Source organism: Mirounga angustirostris, unplaced genomic scaffold, assembly GCF_029215605.1.
Source record: "Mirounga angustirostris isolate CCGP_5_RB_7025 unplaced genomic scaffold, mMirAng1.0.hap1 SCAF_16, whole genome shotgun sequence".
Taxonomy (NCBI): Eukaryota; Metazoa; Chordata; class Mammalia; order Carnivora; family Phocidae; genus Mirounga; species Mirounga angustirostris.
The window spans coordinates 27,995,308-28,020,782 of NW_026991724.1; positions in this window are offsets into that span (position 1 = coordinate 27,995,308).

Below are 25,475 nucleotides of genomic sequence, written 5' to 3' on the forward strand. Positions count from 1 at the left end.
TTAAGGTCTCTTCATTCCTCAGTGAAGAGGCAATTCAAATTCATCACACGGAGCCAGCAGAACAGCATTCCACTGGCTACCACAGGGAGGGAGAGGTCCTCTTGTGTTCCAATTCCCCCCATTCCCTCCTCTTTTGCTGCTCAGCCAGCACATGCCTAAGTAGCCCAGAGAGTAGTCCTGGTCTGTGGTACCCAGCTTCACAGGAGACTGTAAGAAAATGATCCCTATCCTCTACACACACACACACACACACACACACACACACACAATGTCTGAAGTTTACCGGGTTGTGTGTGGAGATAGTGAAGACCAAAGTTATGCCCCTGTGGGGAGGGACCAAGGACACCTTGCAGGAAGTGTCTAGAACCATCAGGCACGTGGGAAGGAAGGAGGAGACCACCTCAGTGGTCTCCCTCTCTTGGGTTTATATGACTACAGGCATATCCATTTCCTTATGGTCACTCGGTGGTGGGAGACTTATATGGTCTCTGCCCTGTGGAGATGGCCAGCAGCAAGGCAGGACCCTCCCTCTAAACTTGAGGGGACCATTAGATTGTCTGGCTACCTGTGTGTGTGTGTTTGTGTGTGTGTGGGTGTGGGTGTGGGTGTGGGTGTGGGTGTGGTGTTTTAAAGGAAGCACAGCACCCCCCTGAGGCCGGCATGTTAGTTGCAGAAGAGGTCAAGAAAGCCCATAGGCTATTGAGGTTCAGCTATGCTCCCTCATGGAGAGTGTCCCATTGGAGTCCTTTGAGGCTGTGCTGACTTGAATAGTGTCCTCTAAGACTTCATGTCTACCTCGATCTTCAGAGTGTGACCTTATTCGGAAATAATGTTTTTGCAGATGTAATTAGTTAAGATAAGGTCATACTGGATTAAGGCGGGCCCTGATCTCATGATGGTGTCTTTTAAGAAAAGGGAAATTTGGACAGAGGAAAACATAGAGACAGAGGGAAGAAGGCCATGTGAAGACAGTGTCAGAGATTGGAGTGTTGCAGCTATAAACCAAGTAATATCAACCAAGACAGAGTGAAAAAGGCCATGTGAAAACAGTGTCAGAGATTGGAGTGTTGCTGCTATAAACCAAGTAATGGCAACCACCAGAAGCTAGAAAGAGGCAAGGAAGGATTCTTCCCTAGATCCTCCAGAGGGAGGATGGCCCTGTCAACACCTTGATTTTGGACCTGTAGCCTTTAGAAATGTGAGAGAATAAATTTCTGTTTTAAGCCACCCAGTGGTGCTCTGTTATGGCAAATCCTGGGACACTACTATAGAGTTCAAGCTTTGATTCTTCTTAAGCCTTAACCTGACTGTAGCCTTAACCTGTTCTTCTCCCACTCTCTGATGAACTCTGATTCATTTCAAAGGCAGCTCAGATGGATGTAAATTTGCCCCCCAAATCCCTCTTCCAGTGGACAAAGACACCCAGTTGTGTATGGACCAGCTGACCCATATCATGGCTCTTTGAACAAAAATGAAAAGAGGGACTGTCTTGTCTCCACTCCACTTCCCATTTTGCACTCATCCTTGCAGGTTTAGGTAGAATCTCAGGGTTCATATAGACCTTCAAGATCTCTGATCCCCATTTGCAGATGTAATAGGTTAAGATCCCCCAGGTGTCAGGCAAGGAAAAGACTAGAAGTGGCATCTTCCTCCCCTCCAGTCAGCCTGAATTGCTATAATTGTCCTAAAATCCATTTCACAAGGCAACTGGTGTTTAAAACACTGTAACGACAAGAGACTGGCAACTTCCATGTTTTATTTATCCCCAAATCAAATTAAATATCTGATACGCGTACTGGAGGGAATCATTATTTTTATTATGTGGCACACACATTGTCATATAATTTTGAGTTTTATTAGCACACATGTATTTTTAAAAAGGCGAGGCACAGAATATACAGTATGGTCTACTAATTAAAATGGATGGTTACAATATACTCTATATTTTATTGTGTAAGAGTTAAAATATTTGGCAAGTTTATTAAGTTCATTGAACAATCTAATGACATTTCATGGATGTTTAGAGCTGGCAGGAACTTTAGTAATTAACTAGGCTTCTCTCATTTTTATGACAGAGGAATCCAAAGTAGAAAGAGCTAAACTAACTTGCTACACAAATAGAAATTGATTGGCAACTCAAACTCAGATCTCTGGGCGTCTTCCCAGCAGCCTAGTGAGATGGATTCCACTTTGTAAATGAAGATACTGAAGCTCTTGAGAAGTGAGGGCTTACCTGGTTGGCCAGGATCATATAGCTGATATTTCTATATATGTGAAGTGGACCATGCTTGTTTTTTGAGAAACCTCAACAGCTGAATAGAGACTATTTAACATGTGTTTTCTTCTTTACTTTAAAGTGCTATGGTGGGTTGATCTTCTATGAGTAAGGGCATAATAGAACTCAGTGGAGAGGGGACCAAGCTGGCTCTGAGGGGTCTTCTCCCCACTGCCTGACATGGTCAAATGAGTCATTCATCTGCTCTCAACAGAATAGACCATGTGCTCAGAGAAACTCTCAGGGTTAATGGGTCCCTTAGCAGGAGACTATAGGGGACCCAAGCCAAGTAGGCAGCTGGCTCAAGGAAGCCACCCTCATCAAGGAGGCCCTAGAGCATTATGAGGAATTCCATTTGTATCATGCTCCTGGTCTAGAAACCAGTTTCCAGGGCTTTGTCCCAAGACCTCTGCTCCAGGGACACAAGATTGTGCCTCCTTCTAGTCTCTGGTTTGGCTCCCTCAAGCCTCTGATCCAGGCTGGTGATCATACAGCATTGCCAGAACAGCCACTGGGAGGGTTGAAATGGGGGTGAGCCCATGGACAGTTCTGGGAAAGTTTGCTACTTATCATCAGTGAGGTGGTGAGATGGGTTATAGCTGGAGAAAGAGCTAACACCAGTGTATTCACTTATTTGATTCATCCATTCAACAAATATTTACTGAGTGTTTGCCATAAATCATTTATGCTTCAGGGTGCTACTAGGTAACTGTAGTGAACAGACAAGGTCCCTGCTCTCATGGAGCTCCCCTTCTAAAAGGGGAGACAGAAAATAAGCAAACATATTTATGTACACTATATTAACAAAAGTGGTAGATGCTATGAAGAAAAGCAAAGTACAGTGAAAGTATAGGCAATAATGAGATGTGCAGTTTTACGTGGGATGTTCAGACACCTTTGAAGAGGGCACAATCAGATGGAGAACTGAATCAAGTGAGAAAACAAACTAAGTATATTTGGGGGAATGGCATTCTAGGCACAGTGAACTGAAGGTGCAAAGACACCGAGACAGAAAGATGCTGGCTGTGCCAAGGAGAAGCATAGACGTACATGAGGTTGGAGAGAAGTAAGCTGGGAGAGAGGCAGTAGGAAACAGGGGCAGAAGCACAGCCTTATTGTGAACAAGATGGGGAGCTATTGGAGGATTTTGAGCAGATTCTGCTCAAAAAGGACCTCTGGGGGCAAGATGAGAAACGGAGCATCAGCCTATGAGGCTCTGAAGGCATCCTGTGAGCAAGTTGAGTAGAAGGCTACATGAGTAGAAGTAGTTGTAAGATATTTGGGGGATCATGTTTTGTGTGAAGGTATAAAAACATTTCCCTGCCCCCCATCCTGACAGCTTACTTTCAATAGCTTTTGACATCCCCTCTTCCCTGAAGTCTCCCTGGATTGGACAGGAGAGAATCAGTGGTTTCCTTCTCCCTGAGCTTCCTTTGTTCTTCCTCATGGTGGGAGGAAGGAGTACCAGGTAAGGGGTTAAAAAATCTTAACTTTGTTCCAGCCCTTTAATACCTAGCCCATGAACTTGGACACATCACTCACCATGTCTGAGCCTTCATTTCAGCACTCTTAAAATTAGTCTTATCTTCTCTTTGTTTCTTACTGTGTGGGATAGTTGTTAGTGTCAAAGGAGCTAATGTGAGCATACGCATTTTATAAACAATTAAGAAGTAAGCACCTGAAGAGGACTATAGTCTTTTATCTTTATCCTGGCTATTCAGAAATAACCTTATCACATGCTAACTGGGTGGTGAAAATACTGACAAGTTATAATCTTGGTGAAGCAAACTAACCAGAGTTAACTAGTTAAACAGTCTTTCAAGAACATGGAGATAGGAAAAAGTGTGTTCATGGGAGATTGGTGGGTTTTCTTTAAGTTTTAGAGAACTCAGTCCCAACTCCACAGAACCTCCCTATCTCTGGGGGTAGATGGAATCATTGGTGTTCAGAACAATGGTCTGCACCATCCATGTTCTCCATTGTCAAACCAGGATTCCTTTACAATCCCTGAGCTCTGCTAAGTGAGGAAGGAAAGTAAGGAACTCTTAGAAAGTTTCAGTACAGCTTGGAAAGGAAAGGGACTTAGGTCACATTAGAACTTATTATTTGTCCATAACTTTTACTTCTCTGTATCCTGGCCATGGCTTCTCCATGGTTCTAGTGTGCTTCCCTGCCCCTTCAGTGTGGGGTTTGGTCATGTGACTCGCTTTGGCCAATGAGATGTGGATGAATTGTTATACAGGTTTCAAGCTGAGACTTTGAGAGGCATGGGGAGTTTCTGCCAGCCCTCTTGGAGCTTCTGCTCTGCATTTTGAGAATAACATGCCCTAGCCATGTGGGAAGACACGCAGAGCAGATCTGAAACATCCCAAAGTCTGGGTCTGGTCTAGTTTATTAAGCCCAGCTAAGCCTACCTGAGAACAGCCAACTATAGTTGACCCATGAGTAGAAAAGAAATGCTTATTTTCATAACCTGGTAAGCTTTTTGGGATTGTTTGATATACAGCATCATTATAGCAAAATCTGACTCCTGTCTTCTGAGATGACAGAAAACTTGTTAACCACATTAACCTGTTCTCAAGCTATTTTGATTCCTTGAGATTACTCTAAGCTATGTGAGAAGCTTCTCGGGCTTCTGTGGCTTTACCTTATTTATTCACATCAATGAACCTTTACTAGGTAGAATAGTTTTAAAGAGCAGACTCCACGCCTGTTCCCAGGACGGCACCTCAACCAGAATCAGGCCCATGTTGATACCAAAATAAGAGCTTTAAAGTTAAGATGACTAATAGAACCTTTTGAGATGGAAGGCCAGACTGCAACTATATTTCAGGCCCTTACGGCTTCAAACAAGAAATAGATCAAGGCAGTCTAATAAAGACCACAGAAAATCATCTACAACTGCAATGTCACCTTGATGTTTGAAGAGTGACTCTGATCAAAAGCTTTGAGATTGGATGAATCCGGAAATAACTTTTCCCTTGTCAGCAATTGCTATCAGCTATTGGTTTAAACAATGAGATTTGAATCTCCAGTCCCTGTATGTCTAGCTATGCCTACTTGATAGATAGATGAATGAATTTTAGTGGGTTCACTAACTTATTGGTACCAGAAAGCTTCCCAGAGGACTGGCAGTGCAGGGAGAATGCAGTGTGACAGCCTGAAGGCATGAGATCCCTGGACCAGAGTCACCTTGGAATTCTCTGGTCTCCAGGACAACCGAGTCATAAATCCTAGGCATCTAAGAGTTGGAAGGGGCTTAAAGATCATCTGCCAACTCCCTGTCCTGATGCTTGAAATACCGAAAAACATCTCGGAGAAGTAGTTATCCATTGCAGTGAGAAAAATATATTCCTTGTCAAGGCTACATATATCATGTTTAGATAACTCTGTGCTATGGAATGAATGTTTGTGTCCCTCTAAAATTCATATTAAAGCCCTAATCCCCGATCTGGTATTTGGAGATGGGGCCTTTGGGAGGTAATTAGGTTTAAATGAGGTCATGAGGGTGGGGCCCTCATGATGGGATTAGTACCTATATAAGAAGAGACAAGAGAGATCTTGGCTCCCTCTCCTCCGCTCTCCACCATGTGAGGATGCAACAAGAAGATGGCTGTCTGCAAACCAGGAAGAGGGCTCTCACCAGACACCAGATCTATCAGCACCTTGATCTTGGGCTTCCCAGCTTCCAGAACTGTGAAAAATAAATGTTTTTTGTCTAATCCACTCAGTCTAGGTAATTTGTTATAGCAGCCCAAATGGACAAAGATACTCCAGTTGTCAAGCAGTTTTCTCTTCTACCAAGCTGATCTCTTTCTTTCTTATTCTCATTCGCTCATTCTCTTCACGTTTTTGAAGGCTTAGAACTGGAGTCAGCAAACTTTTTCTGTAAAGGGTCTAATAATAAACATTTTAGGCTTTGTGGGCCATTTGGTCTCTGTCACCCTGCCATTGTAGCAAGTGAAAGCAGTCATCAACAATACGTAAATGAGAGGGCATGGCTGTGTTCCAATAAAACTCTATTTAGAGACACAGACATTTGAATTTCATTAGATTTTTACCTTGCACAAAGTATTCTTTTGGTTTCCCCCCAACTATTTAAGAATGTAAAAATCATTCTTATCTTGGGGGCTGTACAAAAGCAGGTGGGGGCTGATTTGGTCTACAGGCTAGTGTTTGCTGGCTCCTAGCAAAGCTTCTTCCCCTTCTTCAAGACCGTCTTTCTTTCTTTCTTTTTTTTTTTTTTAAAGATTTCATTTATTTATTTGACAGAGAGAGACACAGTGAGAGAGGGAACACAAGCAGGGGGAGTGGGAGAGGGAGAAGCAGGCTTCCCACTGAGCAGGGAGCCAGATGCGGGGCTCCATCCCAGGACCCTGGGATCATGACCTGAGCTGAAGGCAGACGCTTAACGACTGAGGCACCCAGGCACCCCTTCAAGACAGTCTTTCAATTCTGAATCATTTCTACTCCATCCTGAACACTCATCAAACGAGTATTGAGCACTCACTATGGACTAGAGAGCAAGTTTGCAACAGCTGCTGGGGATATGAATCTGATAATGACATGGTCCCCACCCTAAGGAGACTGGGCAGAGGCACTTTCTAATTTGAAGGTCAAATTTGACCTTCAAAATAGCCCTTTGTGGCACATGCTGTTATCATACAGAAGGGGAAATAAAGGCCAGAAAGGATTAAATAATTTGCCCAAGGTCTAAGAAGTGACATAGCCTGGATTGGGAACCCAACCAGTCAGGTTCAGTGTCTGCCCTGCTGTGCCATCTCTGTATGGAAATTGAGACAGTAAGCTATATTTTATATCTCTTCTGGGCTGGGCATTTTGCTCCTCATGTCTCACTTAATCCAAATGATGCCCTAGGAGGTGAGCATTAGAATTCAAATTTTACATATGAGACTCCTACAAGGCAATGACTTGCCCAAGGCCGTGCAGAGCCTTGAACATTCCCCACACCCTGCCTGTTCTTAGCCCCAGACCATGGGATACGAGAGAAGGGGGCTCAGAGCTGCCCTCATAATATGTATGACCTGCCCTTCACTTTTGACACTTAGGACCCCTCGCTAAGGTGTGGAAGACAAAGGGTGCTCATTTCCATGACTTCATTCTATGCAGAGACTGGAAAAAAAAACTGGGGGCTTGTGCCTGATGGGTAGATGCTGGGATTTAAAAAGAAGGAGTAGGCATTCTAAAAGGGGTATGGACTCTTGCTACTTAAAGTGTGGTCCTCAGGTTGGCAGCACGGACACTGTCCAGTGCACTATCTTCTGAAGGGTCATCCCCTGCAGTATGACTGTCATTCCCGGGCACTGTGCTCTTCCTTGGGGGCCACTTCCCCACCCATGTCTCAGCAAGTGCAGGGACCTTACATCAGACTGGCAGATGCCTGGGTTTATGCACCTTTCTCTCTCGCTTGGCAAATTCTAAACCCTCTCTGGGCCTTAGTTTGTTTCTCTTCTAGAAAATGCCCATTTCAGTTGTTTTCAATCCTGACTGCTCTCTGTTATCACCTGGGGAGTTTTAAAATAATTCTGATGTCCAGGGCCTACGGCCAGAAATTCTGATTTGACAGGTACTGGGTGAGGCCCAGGAATGGGTGCTATTTCAGCTTTCCAGCAGCCCCCCCGCCACACACACACGTGAACGCACGCACGCACGCTTCCCAGGCCATTATATTGTATAGCCAGTGTTACGAACCGAGAAGCCAGATCCCTGCTTCTCAAACATCAGGATGCATCAGCATTACCTGGGGGCTCCTTAAGAATTCAGATGCCCAGGGGCGCCTGGGTGGCTCAGTTGGTTAAGCGACTGCCTTCGGCTCAGGTCATGATCCTGGAGTCCCGGGATCGAGTCCCGCATCGGGCTCCCTGCTCGGCAGGGAGTCTGCTTCTCCCTCTGACCCTCCCCCATCTCGTGCTCTCTCTCTCTGTTTCATTCTCTCTCTCAAATAAATAAATAAAATCTTAAAAAAAAAAAAAGAATTCAGATGCCCAGGCCCACCCAGCACTTCCGAGTCAGAATTTCCCAGTGCGGGTGGCCCCACGGCTGGGCATGAGTGTGTGTTTAACAAGCTCCCAAGGTGATGCTGACACACAGCAAAGCCTGAGAACTGGAATCAATGTCCTCTGAGGTCTCTTTCAGCTCCGACTCCGAGGTTCCCCGAGTCGATGATTCTGTGCTTTCTCCCTGTGCTGGCGTCACCCGTCGGCAGTGAGCAGAGGCATCATCAGCTTACAAGCCCCAGTGCCCCCTGAGAATGCAGCCAGCTGGGAACAGTGGAGAAAAGCGATAAACACATTATTTGGCTTCCCTTTATCAGCCGTGCCACGTACATGATGTGCAGGAACACGGGGTCTCGGTGTCAAGGCCATCTGAGGCCTTGGGTTAGGATCAAGGGCAGGCCTGGGCCCTGCTCTGTTTGCCCGCTCTCTGCTTTGGCCCCGAGGTGGGTACTAGTCCCAGGCTGCTACTTCCTGCTACACACCAGCCCCAAATCCACTTGAAAGAGAAAGATGAGCCTGAGAGCAGATGCAAATTTTCCCACCCTACTTTGTCTTTCTGGGTCAGCCCCCTTGGTAGGCTAGATCAATACCTTGACTCCCAGGAGGATCCAGGCCTGGAATAAGGAACCCAGAGCCAGGCTTCAAACAGGCTCTGCGGCTGGGCTCTGACCTTGCCCGGCTCGGGGAGGCCATCCTGGAGTCTCCATTCCGCTACACAGCATGTGGCGATTTAATGGCAGTGAAATTTATTGTGGGTAATGGAGTGTCAAGCTCCTTATTGCTAATGGATGATTTCAAATGTGGAGAAGGATTTATTAAATAAGTCAAGCATACGCCTCCAAGAGACGAGCACTGTGAGTGAAAACAATTATATAGTTAAACAAGGAGGAAAGAAAATTTAAATACATCTTTAAAGTTCTCTAAATCAGTTTAAATGTGTGATTTTAGAAGGTGGGGGGATTAGTTTCAGCAAATTACTCATCAAGTTTTTTTTTTTTTTTTTTTAATTCCACAGAAACCAATTGCCCTATTTGGCTGCCATTTAAAGAGGTTACTGATTGGTGTTTGGAGACGGGGGTGGGGGGGTGGGGGGGGAGAGCTAAGGGAGTGGGACCTAGTTTGGTAACTTACTGGTGTTGCCAGATTTCAGTTTCCTTGCTGCATAAGTGGGCTCACCCTGGAAGAGAAGGAAGTCAGGGAGGCAGCAGGAACTGTCCTGCAAAGAGAAGGATCAAGGATGTCTTCCTGTTACTAGACAATGGTCCCGAGCCTTCGAGCTGGAAGGACTTTGGACGACCTTGGTCAGTTTCACTGTGCAGATGGAGAAGCTGAGACCCAGAGAGGAACAGTGACTTGGCAAAGGTCACACAGCTCGTAGATTACAAGGGTAAAAGCCAGATTTCCCCATTGGTCTGTCTATGTAATGGGATCATAAGTACTGACCTCAAAGGGCTGTCTGGAAGGAGACAAGGAAGTAGGAGGGAAAGTGCTGTGGGAAGTATTTACGTTTAGTACCTGGAAGGGGCTACTATGGGGGAAGGATGGGCTGTGAACCTCTGTGGTGGTTCATTTTGGTGAAGAACCCACCCTTCAGCCGTTTCAGACATTCTGCAGCCAGAACCACAGCTGGCTGAGGTCCCTGGGCTTGTCTCTCCCACAGAGCTGAGGAGAGGCTCAGGCAGCCACAGCCCCCTGACATTTTCTTGGAGATGGTGACAGCTGGTGGGACTTTTGACTAAAGGCATAAAGAGCAAGCAGGCAAAAAAAGTTACTGTGTTAAAAAGTGGTTTAAAAATGTGCAACACCATCTGTTTGGCCACGGTGGCTTTTTGGGGTGTGTGTGGAGGGGACAGAAACCTTCCCCTCTCCCACTGCTGGGCCTTTCCATGGTCAGGGCTCATGATGAGAAACTTGATCAAGTCTGCAAGTTTTGTTTTCCATGCTCCCTTCTGTTCCTGGTGCATGTACTCAGTTCTGCTTCCTGAAAATACGTTTTCTTAATTTCCCCAGATGCTAAGGAAATCCACTCTTTGCCAAAGCCCTAAACATGGGACTCAAAAGGCAGGTTTCTGGTTTTGTCCTTTTGCTGTCTGAGTCTGGTCCTAGTGTAGAGAAATGGGATTTTAAAAGACAGGCATTTAAGCTCTGCTCCACCTTGCAATATCGCAGTCTTTGTATTTACTCGGGTTTTCCTTCATGTCCTGAAGTTTTATACTTTTCTCCTGCTGATATTTCTTATTAAGTTTGTCTGAAGTATTTTTCAGGTTGTTTTCTCCTTTTGTGAATAGGGTTATAGAATGTATATTCTAGTTAGTTACTGTTGTGTAATATGTATTTCTTTTTAAAGATTTTATTTATTTATTTATTAGAGAGCGAGCAAGAGAGAAACAGCATGAGAGGGGAGAGGGTCAGAGGGAGAAGCAGACTCCCCGCTGAGCCGAGAGCCCGATGTGGGGCTCGATCCCAGGACTCCGGGATCATGACCTGAGCTGAAGGCAGTCGTTTAACCAACTGAGCCACCCAGGCACCCTGTAATATGAAAGTTACAAATTTTGTGCATGGATTTTTATATCTGTCGCCTTGATGAATTCGTATTTGATTATAATTGCCCTTTGGTTTCTGTGGATTTTCTAGGTGAATGGTTATATGGATGGCAAATAGTTTCGTCTCTTTCTGTTCATTGTTACATTTCTCATTTCCTTCTCTTGTCTTTCTCCATGGGCAAGCCCTCAGTACAATACTGAAAAGTAGCAGCGGTCATGGGCATCCTTGCTTTGATCCTGACTTTAATGGGATTGTTTCTGGTAATTTACCATTAACTATGATGTGTGCTATGGGTCTATAGTAGAACGCATTACCAAGTCAAGTTGGGATTTTTTTTTTTAAATCAGAAATGGGCACTGAATTTTATGAAATTTTAGCAACATTGAGGTGATCTGTTGAGAGAATTTTAGTCAAGTCAGAAACATAGATGGTGTTCAGATGTTGAATCATTCTTGTATTTCTGTTCATAAAGTACTACTGGTTTTGATTTCTAATACTTTGCTTAGGATTTTTGTATCTTTGCTCATAAATGATACTGGCTTATGTTTTTTTTTCCTTTTGTCTGTGTTTTCCTTGTTTTGGTACTGGGTTATGTTAGCCACATAAAATGTGTTGGGTAGTTTCTATCTTCTATGCCCTGGAGTGTGTATTGTATGGAGTTCTGGATTTCCTGAATGTTTCATAGAATGTTCAAGATGGTAAACTTTCTTACTTTGTGCATCTTAGCAAGATAGAGATTTAATGACTATTTCAGTTGCTTCTATGATTATTGGTCTTTCACGATTTTCTTTTTGAGCCAATTATTGTCATTTGTTGTTCTCCAGAAAACTATCCAATCCATCTAGTTGTTCAAATGCTTTGGTATAAAATTCTCTTTACTTTAGAATATGTGTTGTCTTTTCTGTCTCATTTCTCATTCTTAACATTGTATTTTTCTGTCCCTCTTCCCCATTCTACCCCCAGTCTGTCAGTCTTGCCACAGGTTATTCTAACTTACTGATCTTTTCAAAGAACCAACTCTTAGTTTTATTAATCTACACTATTTGGTTTGTTTCCTAGTTTATTAATTTTTGCTTTTTATCTTTATTAATATTTTCCTTAAATGTCATTATTTTTATTTTTTTGTCTTAAAAAGGGCTAACTGAACATAATAAAAAAATAAAAATAAATAATTAAAAGAAAAAAGAAAAGCTTGCTTTGTTTTTAACATTTTTTATCCTTTCTGAGAACTTTAAGACTAAGTTTTCCTGAGTTAGGTATATGCCTCAGATTTTTGGTATGTGGACTCTCCTTGTCATTAATTTCTAAATAGTAATATTAATTTTCCTTTTAACCTAAGAATTATTTAAAAGATATTAAACATTTCCAGATGCAAAGGATTTTTTGGCCATTTTATTTGTTATTAATTTTGAATTTTATTGCATTTTGGCCTAGAAGTAACCTGTTTGACTTCTTGGTTATGAGATTTGTTTGAGATTTCTTTTATGACCTAATACATAAGTTATTTTTTTTAATGTTCTCTGTGTGACAGAAAATAATGAGCCGTCTTTTATTAACATCTATATCTACTAAATCACATTTTTAAATTATAGTATATATGCTATTCATATCCTCTCTATTTGTACTTGATCTACAGCTACTTGATCTGGTTGTTTCTGAAAGCCAAATAACAAAGCTTCTTATCATGATTGTGGATTATCACTTCTCCTTGTTCATCTTTTAGTTTCTGCTTTATGTATTGCAGCTACGTTATTGAGTGCATAAAAGTTTATGGCTGATACGTCTTTTCTGTAGAACTTATAGTTTATCTATGTGAAATGTCTCTTACCCCAGTCCCTTTCATTGTTCTTTGCCTTGATTTTTATTTTTTTGATATTATTATTATTATCTGCCCACACTGTTTTTATTAGTATTTGCATGGCATAGCTATTTCTATTCTCTTATTTTTAACCTCCATTTATCATTTTGCTTTTGTGTAGGTTAGAAGCAGCATATACTGGGCTTTTATTTTTTAAGCCTAATTTAAGAGTTTCTTTTATCCAATAAGGATTTAAACCACTCATGCTTATTGATATTACTGATATAATTGAACTTACTCCTGTCATTTTTTTAAAATTATAAATTCTTGCTCTTTTCTCCTTTATCTCTCCTGTTTTTTGAGGGGGAGATTTATTGAATGACTTTTTGTTTTATTTTCCTACTCTAATGGTTTGAAGTTATTCATTTTATTTCTGTACTTCCAATCAATTGTAATAGATCAGTGCATTTTTAAGAGACATACTGATGTCTGGAAATCAATTGCTACCTAGATCCTACCAGTGAAAAAAAACTTTTACTATTTTTCACTACTTGATTTCTCTTACTACTCTTTTCTTTTCTCCTTCCCAACACTTAACCATGTTGATATGATTTGGAATTTTAGTTAAAAAAAATTAATGATTTTGTTTAAATATAATCACATATTTCAATTAGTAAAATCTTAATATCTTTAGTTTTTTTTTGTTTTTTGGTTTTTTTTTTTTTTTTGCTTAACATTACTTCTCATAGCCCCTGTATTTCTCTTTGATTCCTTTTTTCATTTTATATGGTTCCATCCTAAGAATTCTTTCTGACATGTTTGACAATATCTTTATTTTCCCCTTTTACTTCAAAGATAGTTTTACTGGGCATCAAACAGATTCTAGGTTAAAAATAAATTACTTCATGGGTGCCTGGGTGGCTCAGTCGGTTAAGCGGCTGCCTTCGGCTCAGGTCATGATGTCAGGGTCCTGGGATTGAGGACTCCTTGCTCAGCAGGGAGTCTGCTTCTCCCTCTGCCGCTTCCCCTGCTTGTTCTCTCTCTCCCTCTCTCTCTGACAAATAAATAAATAAAATCTTTTAAAAAAGTAAGTTACTTCAGGTATCTGAGATTATTATTGTTCTGTTGCCTATTGGTCCCAGTATGAATTTTGATGATATTTGAGTCTTATTTCTTTGCAAGGAATCAGTTCTTTCTGTATGGAGGAATTTTCTCTTTGTAAAATTTTCCACATGATACCTAAATGTAGATCTTTTTAAATTTAACTTGCTCAGCATTTGATGGACATTTTAAATCTGGAGACTTTCATGTTTTTTTCAGGAGTTTTTTCCCCCACGTCTTACTTGAGTGTTTCTTTTCCATTCTCACTATTCCCTTTTTCTAGACTCCTATTAGGTGGATTTTGTCACTGTTTGATTCATTCTCCATTTCCCTTAACTTTTTCCCTCTCTTTCATCTCTGTTGCTTTCTGTGTTTTGCTCTTGCGGAAGTCCTTGGTTCAATCTCCTACTTTACTAATTTGCTCTTTAGTTGTATCTCTTCTGATACTCAACCCACATATTGAGGCTTTTATTTCACTGCGCAAATTTGTCATTTCCAAGACCTCTAGTTGATTATCTTGTATGTATACAATACCCCCCACATGAAAATACTACTTAGACTTTTCTAAAGGCATTTTTATTTGTTCTGTTGATTCTTCCCATGGGCTTTAGTTCTTGAGGTTGTTAAATTTAGTTCTTCATGTTAAATTTAGCTTCTCAGATAGTTAGATTTGGTACTTTTCTTTCATGGTGTTGATTTTTTCAGGACCAATCACCCTATCAAATTATCCTTGGGCCCTCCAGCTGACTTCAGTGCCCAGAGCAGCTTCCTCCAATTCGTTTGCAACACTTCTTTCCTTTGTGCAACTGGGATGTGGTTTTCTTCTTCGGTCTTCCCTCTCTGTCTTACTCTTTTTAGGGATTTTTGATAATTTTTGGTACACTAGGGGCACCTCTTCTTTTGGTCCAACACTGTTACGGATTTTTATTTTTTCTTGTTATATTATTATATATTATTTATTTATATTTTATTTGTATTGTTGTCTTCTGCTATTATTATTATTATTATTATTTCTTTACTGTTTTTTGTAGGAGCCTAGGGTCAGAAGGAGAATGTAGAGATTCTGCATAGTTTACAATTGTTATCTGACCTCCTGAGCTCTTTATTTTATTTTATTTATTTATTTATTTATTTTTTTAAGTAGCCTCCACACCCAGCACGGAGCCCAATGTGGGGCTTGACCCTGAGATTGAGACCTGAGCTGAGATCAAGAATTAGACGCTTAATGGACTGAGCCACCCAGGCACCCCTTTCCTGGGCTTTTTGTGTGTTGAAGCCTAATGTTTTAAATCAAGACTCCAAAGGTGAAGGTGAGTTGTGTGACCAAATTTAACCAGGGCTGGGTCCGCCCTCTGGGTGTAGCTGACAGCTGCACTGACAAGGTCAGGGTCCACGGTGGCGTCCTTCCACCAGGAATTTCCTCTGTGTTTGTGTCCATTGTTAGGGTGTTTTCCTGCCTCGCCTCTGGCGGGAAAACCTGGGACGTCGGACAGGGTTTCCATTTGCTGGCCAGCCATGAATTATGAGTGTGGGGGAAGGATTGGACTTGAAGACACTAGGCTTCCTTGTATCTGGAGCAAGGGAATAAATACGGTTTACTTAGGGGAATCTGTGCTGTACACCCAGATTCCCCTTCCGGAATAAAGAACCTATTTCCCTCATCGCTGGTCACATCTCTGGAAGACAGAGGTCAGCTGTCAGCCCTTTAGGGAATGCCTCCGATAAAGAGAGTGACTTTGCCTCAGGTCACATCTTTCCATGGGAAACTAACAGCCCTGTTGCCCAGCCTTCTAGCCCCAACTCAGACGGTTCTGAAGGATCATCTCATTTTCAGAACTCCCCACACTTCCGCTGGCACTGCATCATCACAGCTCGGTGTCCCCGTGTGCCCAGTCTGCCTCCTTCCCTTCATCCCATGCGTGTTGATCTCAACAGCACTCTAATAAACCTCTTGCATGCTAAACTTCACATCAGAGTCTGCTTCCTGGGGATTCCAACCCAGGACCAAGAATTTACTGGAAATTACTATATCTATCAGAGAAAGCGGATGTTTGGCTACGGAAACCCTTCAACCTGTGCTGGGCTTAAGTAGATGAGTTGTGTCAGGAAAAACACAGGCAACCAGAAAGCAAAGGAAGCACCTGCCTCCGAAGCTGCCTGATTTACCCCCCAGACCTGTTCCTTCTATAACTTGCCCCAATGCAGAAAATAGTGACTCCATCTTTCCAGTTGCTCAAGATGAAAACCTTGGGTTCTTTTCTGACCTTGATCTCTACAACCACACGCACAACCCATCAGGGAATTCTCTCAGCTTTCACACCACATCTGATCCCAAATCTGACTCTTCCTTCCCACCTGGGATGCCAAGGCACCACTACTTTGGATTACTACAGTTGCCTCCCAACATGACCCTCAACTTCTGTCCTTTGCCTCTGCAGTTAGTTCTCAACACAACAGCCAAAGGGATCTTTGTTTTTTTTTTTTTTTTTTTTGAGAGAGAGAAAGCATTAGCAGGGGATAGGTGGAGGGAGAGGCAGACTCCCCACTAGCAAGGAGCCTGATGCAGGACTCTATCCCAGGACCCTGAGATCATGACCTGAGCCAAAGGCAGACGCTTAACCGACAGAGCCACCCAGGTGCCTCCACACCCCCCACCAAAGGGATCTTTTAAACCAAAGTCCAATCATTGTTTCCTTGACTCAAAGCCTTCAGGTGCTTTCTGTTTCATTTGAAGCAAAACTCTAAGTCCTTCCATCGTGCATGTCAGGGTTCAGCAGAGAAAAAGAATCAATAGGATCCAGATAGATCCAGCTATGGATATAAAGAGGAGATTTATTATAGGAATTGACTCCTGTGGCTATGGAAGCCAAGAAGTCCACAGTCTGTCATGTGCAAGCTGGAGACCCAGGAAAGCCCATCATATGATTTAGTCTAAGGCTGAAGGCCTGAGGACAGGGGACCACTGGCGTTAAGTCCCAAAGGCCTGAGACCTAGGAGCTCCCATGTTCCAGGAGCTTTACTGCCTGAGAGCAGGAGAAGATTGCCATCCAGCTCAAGAAGGGAGAGAAGAAATTCACCCTTACTTCATCATAGTGTTCTGTTTGGGCCCTCCATGGATTGGATGATGCCCACCCACACTGGTAATGGCAGGTCTTTTTTACCTAGTCTACTGAATCAAATGCTAATCTCTTCCAGAAACACCTTCCCAGACACACTCAGAAATAGTGTTTTGCCAGCTATCTGGGTATTCCTTAGCCCGGTCAAACTGACAGACAAAATTCATCTTCACAGCCCTCAAGACCTTTTATGATCTGGCCCTACCACCGCACTGTCTTGCCACCCTTTTCAACCACATTTCCCCTGCTCCCCCTGCTCCATACCAAGCCTGTCCCTGACTCAGGGTCTTTGTGCGTGCAGTTTCCTCTGCTGGAAAGGCCCAGATATTTTTTTCACGGCTTCCTGCTTACTTCTTCCACCTCCCTGATTGTCTTAGCCTGTTCAGGCAGCTCTAGCAGAATACCCCAGACTGGGTAGCTTATAAGCAACAGAAATTTATTTGTGACAGTTGTGGAGGCTGGAAGTCTGAGATCATCAGGGTGCCAGCCTGGTCAGGTGAGGGCCTTCTTTCAGGTCGTAGACTTGTTGACATCCTTACATGGCAGAAGGGCAAGGGAGCTCTGCGGGGCCTCCAAGTACTTCCCAAAGGCCACACCTCCTAATGACATCATGTTGAGGTTTAGGATTTCAACATATGACTTTGGTGGTTGGGAGTGGTGGGGGGCACACAAATAATCATACCATAGCACTGATCAAATGTCATCTTCTCTGGGAGACCTTCCTTGACCACCAGTATACAACTCTAACTTAGCCTAACCATCCCCCCCGTCCTGCTTGTTTTTCTCATAGCATTTACTGCCATATGATTAATTCACTTGTTACTTATTTATCATCTATCCCTTCCCTCAATAGAATGGAAGCTTCATGAGAGGTGTTTGTTCACTTCTTCATCCCCGACGCCTACGACAGTGCTTGGCACAGAGTGCTTGTCAAATAAATGAAATCTTAATTACCTGGCTGTTTGGCAATGTCTCAAGTGGGAAAACTGCGTAAGCACAAATCGTACTCCTTGTTCTGCTGCTTACTTGCCTCATGACCTTCCATAAGCCCCGTTTCCTCTCTGAAAGCTGAGGGGGCGGGATAAGAGGGTCATCCAGAGTCCCTTCCCAGTCTGATCTTTTCTAAAGCTGTGATGTGTTTAAAGAAAACAACCAGCTGTGGCAAAGAGGAGGTCAGGCTCCTCTTATGTGGTTTTTCTCACTTGGACATGGGGAAGAGGGGGCATTGAGAAAGTTGGGGTCCTGGCAATGGTATGTGCCGTGTAGTTGGAGATAGTTGTTTGATGTTTTATTTTTCCCTGATTTACATTTTCTCCTTCCCTACCTCCCCCTCCCTCCCCATGGAGATATTACTGCAGCCATGTTTCTGTTGCTTGAGTGAATTCAACATGAAGCCTGGGTCCAGCTTCTCCAGGATCCCTCTCTGTGTCATCCCATCTGAGGGAGTAGCTTCAGGGTGCTTGACTCCTGTTTTTTCTATTTAACCTTCCTGCCCTCCCCCCTCCCCCCCTCCCCCCACATATGTTCTGTGACTTGTTTTGGCCTCGTGTTGGACAGAGTATATGTCCTTGCCTTTTGCTCTGGTCAATGCGATGTGCGCAGATGTGGTACCATCAGGGGATTGAAATAAGCCTGGGCTATGGACTTGTCTTTCTGAGCTTCTTCCATCAACAATGAGAGAAACATGCCCTGGCCAGTCCACTGGTCCAGAAAGTATTGAGGGAGACCTAGAGCAGACCTGAACCAAATTCAAGGCTGAGACCAAAGTCAGCTGAGCTAAGATCAACCGAGGGAAGGCAGCAGAGTGGCCCCAGCCACCCCACACGTGCATAAATGAGCATAAATTATTGTTGTAAATCACTGAGTAGTGGGGTGCTTTGTTACATGGCATTATTGTGGCAATAGCTGACTGATACCAGTCTTAACAAAACCCAGCCCAGGGTACTCACTCTTCCAGAAAACATTCCCTCAACCCAGACTTGGCCAACAGTAAGAATTTCACGTCTGTTTCAAGTCAGTGGGGTCACTGGTTTGTGGGGATTGAGAGAGAACTGTAGCAGAAAGAAGGGAATGGGGGCAGCCAATATTGCTTGGTTGTACCATTTGATGACTCTCTGCAAACAGGAAGAGCAAGGATGGAAAGGGTTTATAGGAGAAGCTGGTGTGATGAGTCTGGAACTGGCTTTGTACCTTGGGGCTTCTTTCCCATTCCTTCCTCAAGGCCTGCTTCCAGGTCACAGGGCTAGTAACCCTGCCTATGGTCTGAGGTTGTGTGACCTAGCTCTCCTCGGTGTCTCAAACTGGGGCAGCAGGGCACTGCTCTTCTGGCAGTGGAGATTATGCCTTCCAGATGGACACTGTGGACATTTAGAATCCAGTCTTGTCAAAATATCCTGATTTGCATATTAGGAAAGTCAATGGAGAAGCTACTTTTTTTTTTCTTCTTACCCAATGAAAGGATGAGTTTTAAAGAGACTTTACAGCAACTACGTTTCTAGTGCTTAAGTGAATTCCAAATGCTACTGTAAATTTCATTTATTATTTATACGGCTTCAGCTCCCTTGAGGAGCTGAGTGCCTTACAGGAAGGAAGAAGAGATCAAATCCATGTGGAGTGGGGAGGTACTCAGGGGATCGGACTGTAGGGGCACAGGGACAGGGTCTGTGGTGTTGATGGAGGTGTCTCTAGGGAGGTGGATCAGGAGCCCGGTTGAATGGCAGTGGGATCAAGATGGACAGAGCTGGGAGAATTTCTAAGATCATCTGGGCCTAGGATGTTTTGCTAACTTTTCTGGTCCTGAGAATCATGAGTCACTTGTTAAAAATACAGATGTCCAAATCCCTCCCCTAGAGATTCTATTTTAGCAGCTTAGTATATCCATACTTTTAAGAAGGACCCCAGGTGATTTTGACAACTAAGCATGAATAGTGATCTATCAAGATGCCCTCTTTCATAAATGAATAAGTTGAGGCTCAAGGAAGGGTCTTGCCCCAGATCCCAAAGGCCCAGTGAGTGCTAGAGTTAATCTAGGACAAGATCTCTGAGACCCGAATAGTGTGGTTTAGGATGGCCCATTTGCAGCCATTCTGGGACTAGCAGTTTTGCTAGTCTTTTGATTCTCTGCCTTTTGCTGCTCATTTTCTCGCCTTAAGAGCAGCTCAAGGCAGGGCTTGTGGAGTCAGAATGTTCAAATCCTACCTTTCCTTCTGACCACAGTGCAGCCTTGGGCACATTGTATAACTTCTCTGAGCCATTGGTAGGGTCATTAAATGAGATAATGTTCCTATACATCACAGGCTCTCAATAAATAATCATTACCTACAAAGTGCCAGACCCTATTCCAAGCACCGTAATAACCAGCATTAACTCCTTTAATAGTATTTTTTTTTTTTTTATTAATCCTGTTTTAAAAGTAAGGGAAGTGAAGAACACAGGATTAGAATGCCTTGTTCAAAAAGCAGGTGAGGGGCAGGGGCAGAGCTTATCTGAGCTCAAGCTATAGTTGTTTTCTCCCCTGAGGGCAAGGCTCTGGTCGCCTTACGGCCCCTGGTGTAAGTAGACAGAAGTGCTTGTTGAACTCAGCTGAGATTTAAAAGGCAGAACAAGAAATGTACTTTGAGCATGCTTGAGGGTGGGGCCTGGGGCAGGTGGAGAGAGGGGTCACGAGGCCTTAGGGGAGAAAGGCCTCTACTCCCAGAAGGTGGGGCAGGGGCTCCAGAACCAATTCCTGGGAGATAAAGACTGATTTCAGGCCAAATAATTAGCATTGAAATGCGCAGGAGCCAGGAAGTTTCCTTGCATTGTCGCTGCAATACAGAAAAATCCAGACTGAACTGGCTGCTTCCATTAGAAGTGATGTAACAAGCCGGCTTTGGCCTAGTTTTCTTAAAGCAGGCGGCCCCCTGGCTCTCCCACACCCTTCTTTCTGAATCTGCAAGTAACAGCTACCGCCATCTAGTGGTGTGATCGACACTGCACAGGCACCGAGAAAGAAAGGTTGGTTCTGGACCACAAGGATTTAAGAGCCCCTTATCTTGGTAGGGAGCTCTATTCTGCTCAAACCAAGTCCGTAGTTTTTACTTCATTAGGTCTTCTCAACAATCCAGGGAAGTAGGCAGGGATCATTAACTCCATTTTATGCACAAGGCCACTAGTCCCTGCAGAGGAGGGTCTTTCTGAAGAGCTGCATTGTCAGCTGTTAATAGAACTAGGACCAGGACCCAGGGCTTCACGAGTCCAATATCTTGGCCCAGAAGTGACACACAGAGGCTGTCAGGTTCCTTGAAATCTCTGGACAGGGAACAGAAGATGATTCGTCCTGGAGGTCCGGGTGCTTCTCTACATGGGGCAGCGGGGAGTGGGAAATGTGGGGGTCCTCTTCATCTCAGTGACTTGTGAGAATTTTCTCTGGAATGAGCATCCTCAGGGGGATGTCTGGGCTGACAGTGTTCATATGGGAGGTTTTGAAAAAAAAAGATGAATACTACCCCTCCAGCTCTAGACCTTCTTGCAGGACACCTAGATCTTATCTAGTTCAGGTCCCTTGTCTCAAAGATGGGGAAACCAAGGCACAGAGAGGGGGAGTGACTAGGCTGACATCACACAGCAGCAGAACCACGGTTAAGGACTTCCTCTTAGCGGCTCTTTCGGTTTTACATTCTCTAATGTAATAGCTGGTACCTGGAAACTGCACCATTCCAGGCGGATATAACCGTTTTAGCCCAGAGTAAAATCAGATTCCAGTGTCTTGCATGTCCTACCACAAAGGGTACAAAGGAAGAGAGGAGCCCCTGGACATTTACATTTGTTTTAGCATCTGCAACATCAGTAGTTCTCAGACTTCTCACATGAAATCGTAGGCAGGACTTGAGTATGTGGAGGGGATAAACGTGGAGAGAGTTCTGGGAGCCCGCCATCGCCCTGCCCTGGGCATCTCTGCAATGCCTGAGGGTGCAGGAGAACACAGATGGAGAGCCGAGGCATGTGTGAGGAGCACTGGCTGTGGAGTCCCAAAACCTGGGCTCTGGTCCTTGCTCTGGCCCAGGCTGTGTGCTCTCGGGAATCCCTTTCTCACTGCTCCTCTCCCTGTTCCCTCATTCATAAAATAGTCCCATCTTCCTACCTCTCAGAGTTGCTTAGACGATCGAATGGAGGGAACAGGGGGAATGGATATGAAAATGTTTCATAGAAAGTCAAGTGTGATATTCATCAAGGGTTTCTTTGTACTAAATTGAAGTAAAATAGAAATGCACAGGTCTTGGGGCACCTGGGTGACTCAGACGGTTAAGTGTCTGACTCTTGGTTTCAGCTCAGGTCCTGATCTCAGGGTGGTGAGATCGAGCCCCATGTTGGGCTCTGTGCTCAACAGGGTGTCTGCTTGAGATTCTTTCCCCCTCCTTCTCCCTTTCTTTCTGGTCCTCCCCATCTCCACTCATGCGTTCTCTCTTTTTCTAAAATAAAAAATAAAATACAATCTTTTTTTAAAAAAGAAATGCACAACTCTGAAAGTGTTCGGTTCTGTGAGCTTGGACAATTGTAATCAGCTGTAAAAACATTACTCAAAACAAGATAGAAAATATTTATATCACCCCAGAAAGTTTCCTTGGGCCCGTTTCCAGACAGCCTTTCCCTCAGGCAACCACTGTTATGATTTCTATCACCCTAGCTTAGTCGTGCCTGTTCTAGAACTTGGTATGGATGAAATCGCACAGTATGTACTCTTTTGTGCCTGGCTGCTTTTGCCCACGATAATGTTTTTGAGTTTTACCCAAGCTGTTCTTTCCTTCACTGCTAAATATTATTCTATTGTATGGACATACCACTGTTTATCTCTTTTCCTGTTGAAGACGTTTGAGTTGTTTCTGGTTTGGGAGATGATGATTACACCTGCAATGAAGCAGTATTGTACATATTTTAAGTGCACATATGTATACATTTCTGTTGAAATGGGAGTGGAATGTTGGAGCATATGAAAAATGTTTAACTTTATTAGAAATTGTCACGCAGATATCTAAACCCTGTGATGCCCCTTCACATACCCAACAGCAGTGCTTCAGAGTTCCAGTTAGTTCATAGACTCCGCCTTTGGTATTGTCACACTTTTTGATTATAGTCATTCTGGTGGGCAAACATGCCTCATTCCCAACCTAGGGACAGCATGTAGTCCTTTGCTATCAAGTATAACATCAGCTGTAGGTTTTTTATAGATACCCATTCTTACGTTGAAGAAGATTCCTTCTATTTCAGTTTCACTAAGAGCTTCATCATGAATTGGTGTTGAATTTTGTCAAATACTTTTTCTGCATGAATTAATATAATCATGTGGGTTTTTTTTCCTTTTAAAGTTTGAATATGGTGATTACATTGATGGATTTTCTAATATTTAGCCAGCCTTGTATTTCTGCCTTAACTTGTTTGTGTGTCTTATTCTTTTATATATATATATTACTGGATTTGGTGGCTATTATTTTGTCAAGAAATTGTGCTTCTATGTTTGTGAAAGATATTAGTCGTTTTCTTTCTGTTACTATCTTTTAAGTTCTTGGTCTCAGGGTATTGCTGAATTCATAAAATGAATGGGGATATGTTCCCTTCACTTCATTTTTTCCGGAAGGGATTGTGTAGAGTTAGTGTTATTTCTTCTTTATTTTGTGGAATTTGTCAGTGAGACCACTGGGCCAGGAAATTTCTTTCTTGAAAGATTTTAAACTACAGATTCATTTTTAAAGTTATTTATAGGATTATTTAGGTTGTCTTTTACATCGTGAGTGATTTTTGGTTGTTTGTGCTTTTCTAGGAATTGTTCAGTTTCATCTAAGTTGTGGAATTTACATGTATTGATGTGTTTGTAGTATTTCCTTATTATTTTTGACTACAGGATTTGTAGTGGGGCGCCTGGGTGGCTCAGTTGGTTAAGCAGCTGCCTTCGGCTCAGGTCATGATCCTAGGGTCCTGGAATTGAGCCCCACATCAGGCTCCCTGCTCAGCGGGGAGCCTGCTTCTCCCTCTCACACTCCCTCTGCTTGTGTTCCCTCTCTCTCTGTCTCTCTGTCTCTTTGTCAAATAAATAAATAAAATCTTTTTAAAAAAAATTTACATGATTTGTAGTGATATTTCCTCTTTCATTTTGGATAATAATTTGTGTCTTTTCTCTTTTTTTGTGAGTCTTACTACAGACATTTCAGTTTTATTGATTATTTAAGGAAAGAACAACTTTCGACTGATTCATTTTCTCTTTTATCTTTCTGTTTTCAATTTTCTTCACTCTGCATTACCTTTATTGTTTTCTTTCTTCTTTTTTTAAAAAATATTTTACTTATTTATTTTGAGAGAGAGAGAAAAAACACGGTGGGCAGTGGGGAGGGCAGAGGGAGAGGGAGAAGTAGGCTCCTCACTGCTGACAGGGAGCCCAGTGTGGGGCTCGATCCTAGGAGCCGGGATCATGACCTGAGCCAAAGACAGATGCCCAACTGACTGAGCCACCCAGGTGCCCCTTGTTTTCTTGCTTCTTTTTTTTTTAAGATTTTATTTATTTATTTGTGAGAGAGAATGAGAGACAGAGAGCACGAGAGGGAGGAGGGTCAGAGGGAGAAGCAGACTCCCCGCTGAGCAGGGAGCCCGATGCGGGACTCGATCCAGGGACTCCAGGATCATGACCTGAGCCGAAGGCAGTCGCTTAACCGACTGAGCCACCCAGGCGCCCTGTTTTCTTTCTTCTGATGGCTTTGGTTTTATTTTTTTCTTATTTTACTAGTTTCTTGTGGAAGTTTAAACTACTGATTTGAGACCTTTCTTCTTTACTAATGTAAGCACTTAATACAGTTCTTCCTTGGCTTACAATGAGGTTATGTCCCGATAAACCCATTTTAAGTTGAAAATATCGTAAGTTGAAATGCACTTAATGCATCTAACTTACCAAACATTATAGCTTAGCCTAGCCTACCTTAAATGTGCATAGAACATTCACATTAGCCTATAGTTGGGTAAAACAATCTCACACAAAGCCTATTTTATAATAAAGTGTTGAATATTTCATGTGATTATTAAATACTGTACTAAAAATGAAAAACAGAATTGTTGAATGGGGTACAGAATGGTTCCAAGTGTATCGGTTGCTTACCCTCATGATCACGTGGCTGACTAGGAGCTGTGGCTCACAGGGAGTCTTGCTAGCCTGGGAAAAGATAAAAAATCAGAATGTGAAGTACAGTTTCTATTGAATTCATATCACTTTCCCACTATCATAAAGTCAAAAAATCGTAAGTCAAACCATTATAAGTTGGGGACTGTCTGTATTAGAAGTTTCCCTCTGAGCACTGCTTTAGATGCATCCCGCACATTTTGATATGTTGTACTTTCATTTTCATTCAGTTCAAATATTTTCTAATTTACTTTGAGACTTCTTTTTGGACCCCTGAATTATTTAGAAGCATGCTGTTTAATACGCCGATGTTTGAGATTTTCCTCTTCTCTTTCTCCCATTGATTTCTAGCTTAATTCCATTATTGTTTGAGGATATATTTTGTATGATTTCAATTATTTTAAATTTGTTAAAGTTTATTTTTGATTCAGGATATGGTCTCTCTTGATAAATGCTTAATGTGCACTTGAAAAGGATGTATATG